The following is a 7095-nucleotide window of genomic DNA, read 5'->3' as shown; positions in this document are numbered from 1 at the left end:
AACGTTTTAATTATATAAGTACTAACTAAAGAGTGAGTAACCTTTTTTTAATTTTTATCTTTACTTATTCAAGGACGTATTAAAAATTTGATTCAGTATTTTAAACTTTCAACCAAAACATTTCATATTGCTGGTCTAACAATTGATTTAATTAAATCAATTACTGAGGTAGCTTCTTAATTGTTTATTAATTATTTCAATGGAATACAATTCAAGAAATATAAATTTCAAAACATTTGACAAAGAAATTCTTCAAACATATGACAGAATATTTTTCTAACAAAATCCATCATATCAATTCACCATAAAAAATTGCAGTCGTTGATTCACAGGTCATTCACTAATATGTATATTATTCCCTTCAAATGTTTATGATTACAAACGTTGAATTGTGACATACGAAATGTTATATATATTTTTTTGTTGTTTTAAGGTCAAGTGTAGTCATCATTTAAGTATTTAATTTAATGAATAAAGACATTTGTGTTAAAACATTGAAAAATTCAAATACATACATATTTCTAAATAGAAATTTGTTTACAAAGAAATGTTATGTTTTAAAATAATACATGATTAATCAAACATATAATTATATATACAATGGAAACTTTTCCAAATATTCAATAGGTAAAAGTAAAAAAAAAATCTTAAACAATTTTTATTTTTTAGTACAAATTTCATTAATTAACAAAAAAAAATAACATAATTAATTCCATTCTGAAAATGGAAAACAAACTAAACGGTATTGATATTGACCAAACAATGGAAACTTAAGTTTCATTTTTACAAAAGTTGTCTGGCCCTTTTAGTGTTTCAGTATTTTGTTGGATATCGCTTGTTTTTTATTACTGCTTCACAGCGACGATGCATTGAACCAATCGTATGCTTTGAAATATTTTGCCATTTCTATATAACATCATTTGATAAAGCTTCATGCATGGTATAATTGTCAGTCCGTATTTTGCAATCTTCTTTATGAGATTGAGATCTGGTGATCTGGTCCACTTTAAGAAACGATAGAGTTGTATACAACTGTCACAGATTATTACAGATAAGAGACAATTGACAGCTGTCAAACAAGTAATTTCGAACCGTATGGTTTTGTTTACATTTTTTTTAACATTTTTTCAATTCCGCCATTAAGGCAGATCTTAGAGCGAGAGAAAAAATAAAATGTAGTAAAAAATCGATGAGTGTGTGAGACGAGATATAGAAAGATAAATTTATATGTTTGTCCCTCTTTTAAATCTACCGTGGTTTATTATACATTTTCTTTTGTTAATTTTTCGTAAATTTTTTTTGTTTGCCTCCGCCATGTTGCTAAAAACAGCTGATTCGGGTCTATGTTAGTCTATGACAACTGTACAACATATTTTTTGTACTAAATAAATGTCAAAGGATGACAGCTCAATTCTTGACATATTATCATTTGACAGCCAAATTACTTCATAACCTCAAATTTGTCCAACCCAAGGCGAATTTATACAGGGTGGAGTCAGTCAAACAGCTGATCACTTTTTTTCGCTTTTTGGTTCTAACAATTGTCAAAGCCTGTTTTTATATTTAAATATCTACATATTCTAAGCGTATTAACAAAATATTTATTTTTTATCTAAATAAGTAAAGTCCTCACTATTCAATTATCTACACTATATTTAGTTTTAATACATATGTATTTGTTTAATTTTGAATTTTTTTGACATTTGTTAAGACCAATTGTTGTTTTTGTAGAACTGACACCACCTTGTATAAATTCGCCTTGGTCCAACCTTTTATAAATCTTGGAGACGATTTTAATAGCCCAGTTCTATTGCATTGGAATTTATTAAATTGTATATAAAAAAAAAATTAACATTTCTGCATTTTTAAAATGCTTTTTAAAATAGAATGTGCAAAAAAAAATTTTAAATTTGCACGACTAATATATACAATTATAAAAATAAAACTTATTTTATAACAGAAACACGATTTCTACAAAATTTATGACGTTTGTATTCAATAATGTTATATATTCAGCAAAAAAAAACAATTTTAAAAAGTTTTTTTTTTAAATAAAGAAAATCGTTTTATTGCAAAAAAAATATAGTTTTTTGTGGACTGAGAAACAGTTTTACCGGAGTATTTTTTACTAGAATAACTTTAATACATATTAAGGTGTAATATTTAAATATAAAATTCAATTTTAGAATGAAATAATTTAGCCGGAAAATGGCTCTTCTTTAAAAATTCCTAAATTTTCAGTTCTAACATTCTCGCTATTATGCGTTTTGTAAACGTAAAATTAAGTTTAATAAACATTTACTTAATTTTGAGATTTTTTCTAAACAAATAGACTTTTATTGTCCATAAATCAAATAAATTTATTTTAAACAAATGAAATCAATCTTTAATTATAAAATCCGATTATATCAGCTTGCTGCTGGTTGTCTCTTCGCTGCCATTACAAAGCACTAAACATTTTAAATGTTTATTTAATCTTGAAACGAATAAAAAAATTTGTTAACATGTTAAATTTTCCGGTATTAAATGTTATTTAATATCGTACATATTAAAAAAAAACAACTTTAACAAATATTTATGTGTATATATATTTATATTAGAGTGGTAAAAGTATTTAAGGCCTTACATAAATACATATATCCATCCCAATTTGTATGTTAACTATCTGGGTATTCTTGAACATTCCGTTAATACTTTGAATATTATGCAATATTTACAATATCTGAATACTCATCTAAGTTAAACAACTTCCGCTGTTTTCTGATTTGTGAAAAATGTTGCCTTTTTTCTGCCCTGTATGTGTAAATTACTGGGCAATTTGGTCGAAAATAAAATATAGTGGCGTTTTCTTTTCTGGCATAAATGAGCCATTATTCTACCTTTTACCCTTTTCTGTGTTCTATTCTAAAACAAATGTAGTTTGGTAATGGTATAACGTGTTCTTTTCAAATAATGTTGCCCTAAAACGCCGAAGATATGCTACACGTTTCACCCTCAATTTTATCAAAGGGTTAGAAATGCAGCACTTTTTAAACAGCAAAATGTATAGTTTTACAACATTTAGAAGGTACGTACAAGAAAATTGCATAAATGGTAATGGTTTTTGTTCTATTGTGATAGTTAAAAATGTAAAACCATATGAGGGTATGGGTAACTTTTAATAAATGGTACAAAATATGGTGGCAAAATTTTGTGTCAGAAAAGAAAACGCCATAAGTTCAAATATTTATAAATCTTACAAAATATTGGACATGCCTTTTAAATACCTTTTATTTGGTATCAAATATTCATTATATGTAGTACCAAATATACCTTTTTGTAAAAAAGAGGCAAAAAAAAGTCAATATTTTTTTCTTGAAACCGAAAAAGGCATTTGTTTTATTTAAAAATTTCATCTGCTCCTCAGATGATTTTGAAAGGCTTTAAATAAATTAAATAGACTTCAACTCTTTTAACACTAAGGCCCCTTAACAATAACAACTTAACTTAAAGTTAGCGCTAACTATAGGGCTTAAAATGTTGACTAAAATTTGTCGCATTATTAGCTACCATTAAGTTATAATTAAATTAAACCACCAAATTTATGTTGGTAAAATTTTTATAATTACGACTTGTAGTTAGTGCTAACTTTAAGTTTAGTGTTTATTGTTAATGAGGTTAACAACAGTTTAAACTTTAATCTTTAAAGATAGCTTTAACGATAGTCAGAATTACTGCTTTCCATATCCAGTAAAATTAATCGAAATAAAGCTTTCGATATCGAGGAAGACATTTAGTATTTTTGCTATATCGAAATAACCATATTTTGAAAGACCTCCCCTATCAAAATTTAGAGTGCATTGACTTGTAGCTCCACAAAAGTGAATTTGAGCCACTCTAATATACATTTATATGTACCTCCATATAAGTATGTACATTTAGGTACATAAATCTGAGAGTAAATATTAAGTTTGCATTAGAATATACAAGCCGGCATATTGAATTGCAACATTTGAAAAATTTACTAAATGTCACAGTGACGTGAACTTGTTTAAAAATAAACAATAAAACTATAAAGATTTATGTTTGTTTACTGTTTTATAGCCTGAATTATAAGTTACTTAACATGAGATAGCCTTAACATTAGTTACACATACTAGCTAGTGCTGTCAAATTCTATTACTTTTGATTACTTGATACATTTAATGGATTCTTTTTTAAAATCAAAAAATCTTTAAAAACAAGAGAGAAAAAGAGTTATATTCACCATCAATATGTGACAAGAAAATATTTATCTGATATAGGGGTTATATGTGGGACCGATCCTCACAAAACTTTGTAGAAAGATTTATGTTCATATTCATATTATTATAAAACAATTATGAATGTTCAAGTAATTTCCTTAGGGGAACCTTGGATGGGGACAAATGTTGCCAGATTTCCGCCATACTTTACAGTATAATTTGAGAGTACTTAGAACTAATTTCTGCAGTATTTTATCAAGATTGCCGCATATTCAAAATATTCATGATTGCTCAAACAGTATTCCGGGAGGACATTTGTATGGAGACCGATATTGCCCATTTACAATACCAAACAAATCTTATCAACACGAATTTATGGAAAATTTCAGCCAGTTAGCTCCTTTCGTCTGGGTCCTATCGTGTTTTTAACAGACATACATACATATAGACAGGCGGACGGACATGGCTGGATCATCTTAGAATCGTATGAGGACAAAGAATATATATACTTTTTAATTTTACGACAAATATTTCGATATCAACAGAAATTTGTGGAAAATTTCTGCCAGCTAGCTCCTTTTGTCTGGGCCCTATCTTGTTTTCAACAGACAGACGGACGGAAATAGTAGATCGTTTTAGAATCGTACAAGGACCCAGAATATATAGTTTTTAATTCTATGACCAATATTTCGAATGATTGGATTATATCCATACAGAAAATCAGTGGACACAGAAGAATAACGATTTAAATAACCGAACTTTTAAGGATGTCTATGATTCGATTTAAACCGGTATATCACTACGAATTTTTGGCTTTTATTTTTCAATAGCATTTATAATAAATACACTACTCTAACTACATACATCCATATAAACTTTTTCAACACATATTTGTAGAACCACATTGTGCCCGGCTAAAACACCTGTTTGATTCAAGCGTAATCTGCACAATAAACTCAGCTTGAAACAAAAAAAAAAAACTTTACACAAGGTTTTTTTTTGTAAGTATAATTTTAACTATTTTTTTTTATTTATTTAATTTTATTTATTATAGACATGTTGAAATGCAACGAAATAGTCATTTACGTTGATTTTAAATACATACAAGTTTTAAATACAATATGTAATTTGTTTGCGGTAAATAACAAAATTTTGTGAGAAAATACTAAAACGTACACATTTATCACGTGTTTAAATTTGTATTTTTAAACCGAAAAAAATCCCACATTTCCATGAAATTTATAGGTTTTTATTTATAATAACATTTAATTAATTTAATATCTAATTCTACATATTCAAAACGTTTCAATTACATACATTGTGGGTATAGGACGACTAACATTTCTTCTTAATCTTGTTTCCGCCATTTTTTTTTTTTTTGTCCAAAGTTTCGAATTTGTTTTTTAAACCGTTATTTTGAACTGAGTCTATTCTATAACATTAACCGTTTTTTAACATCTATGCGTTCGTTCTAAGTTGTTTTGTTATACTGAACATACAAGTATTTTCAGTGGCGAAAACTGTTTTTTTTTTTGTTCAACAATTTTGTTTTCCAAAATTCCCTTTTGAGAAGAATGATTTATTGCACAGTGGGATTGAAATGAAAGAAAATAGCTATTTGTGTATTATGAAAGGTTACAATGCCAGAATAAGTTGTCCTTAAAATATTATTTCAGCTTGACTTTTATTACCGAAATAACTGTAATTACCGCTAAAATACAAGTACATTTAAAGTACTGTTTCCGTTATCCTATAAATATGATATTTCATTGCAATTATTTGTTTTTCTGAAAACTTCACTTTTGTTTTAATATAAAAAAACGCTGTCAAATTAAAATCAAAAATACAGAATTGTTAAATATTTTTGGAATTAATAAATTACACGGAATCTGAAGAACCTAAAACGAAATCGATCGGAATAAGAACTTCGGAATTGAAACCATTCCAAACAAACAGGCCTGTCACAGAATTCCATTCCGATCGAAAGTGGAATTAATTCCGTATTTCGCTTCTCCAGAAAAAGTAAAACGAAAATTTCTTTCGGAATGAAACCACTTTCAGTTTTCAAAGTGGAATTGATATTTCATTGTAATTATTTGTTTTCTGACATTTTTAATCAATTTCTTCTGTACCAAAAACTTCACTTTTGTTTTAATATAAAAAACGCTGTCAAATTAAAAATACAGAATTGTTAAATATTTTTTAAATTAATAAATTACACGGAATCTGAAGAACCTATAACGAAATCGATCGGAATACAAACTACGGAACTGAAACCTTTCCGAACAAAATGTGTGACAGGCCTGAGAATGTGTGACAGGCCTTTATATTGCTTAAATATAAATGCGTTTGAACATTTAATAAATGTTAATCTTTGTGTCTGAGCAATGATGTTTTAACATAAGCTGTCAAATAAGCTTGATGATGAAATGATAAGGGGTATATCGATTTTGTCATTCCATAAGTAACATATCGATATATTGGTCGTAGAACCAAAAAGTGATTAGATTCTAAGACGATCTAGATATGTCCGTCCGTCCTTCTGTCTGTTGAAAACACGATAGGGTCCAAACGAAAAGAGCTGACGGACTGAAATTTTCCACAAACTCTCTCTGTTGATAAGGTTTGTTTGGTAGTGAAAATGGGCAATATTGGTCCATGATTTTACTGAACAAATGTCCCTCGGAATACTGTTTGAGCAGTCAATCCTGATAAAATTTTGCAAAAGGTTTCTAAAACAAATTTAATATGGAAATTTGATTATATACACCTTTTATAAATTTATTAAAATCCACAAACATTTAAATTGAATATAAATTATTGTAAATTTTGTTAAAAGTGCCCGACTAAACTTACTTATCCTTAATATATT

This window comes from Calliphora vicina, chromosome 1, assembly GCF_958450345.1.
Source record: "Calliphora vicina chromosome 1, idCalVici1.1, whole genome shotgun sequence".
Taxonomy (NCBI): Eukaryota; Metazoa; Arthropoda; class Insecta; order Diptera; family Calliphoridae; genus Calliphora; species Calliphora vicina.
The sequence above is the reverse complement of the archived record's forward strand: the minus strand, read 5'-3'. Positions refer to the sequence as shown.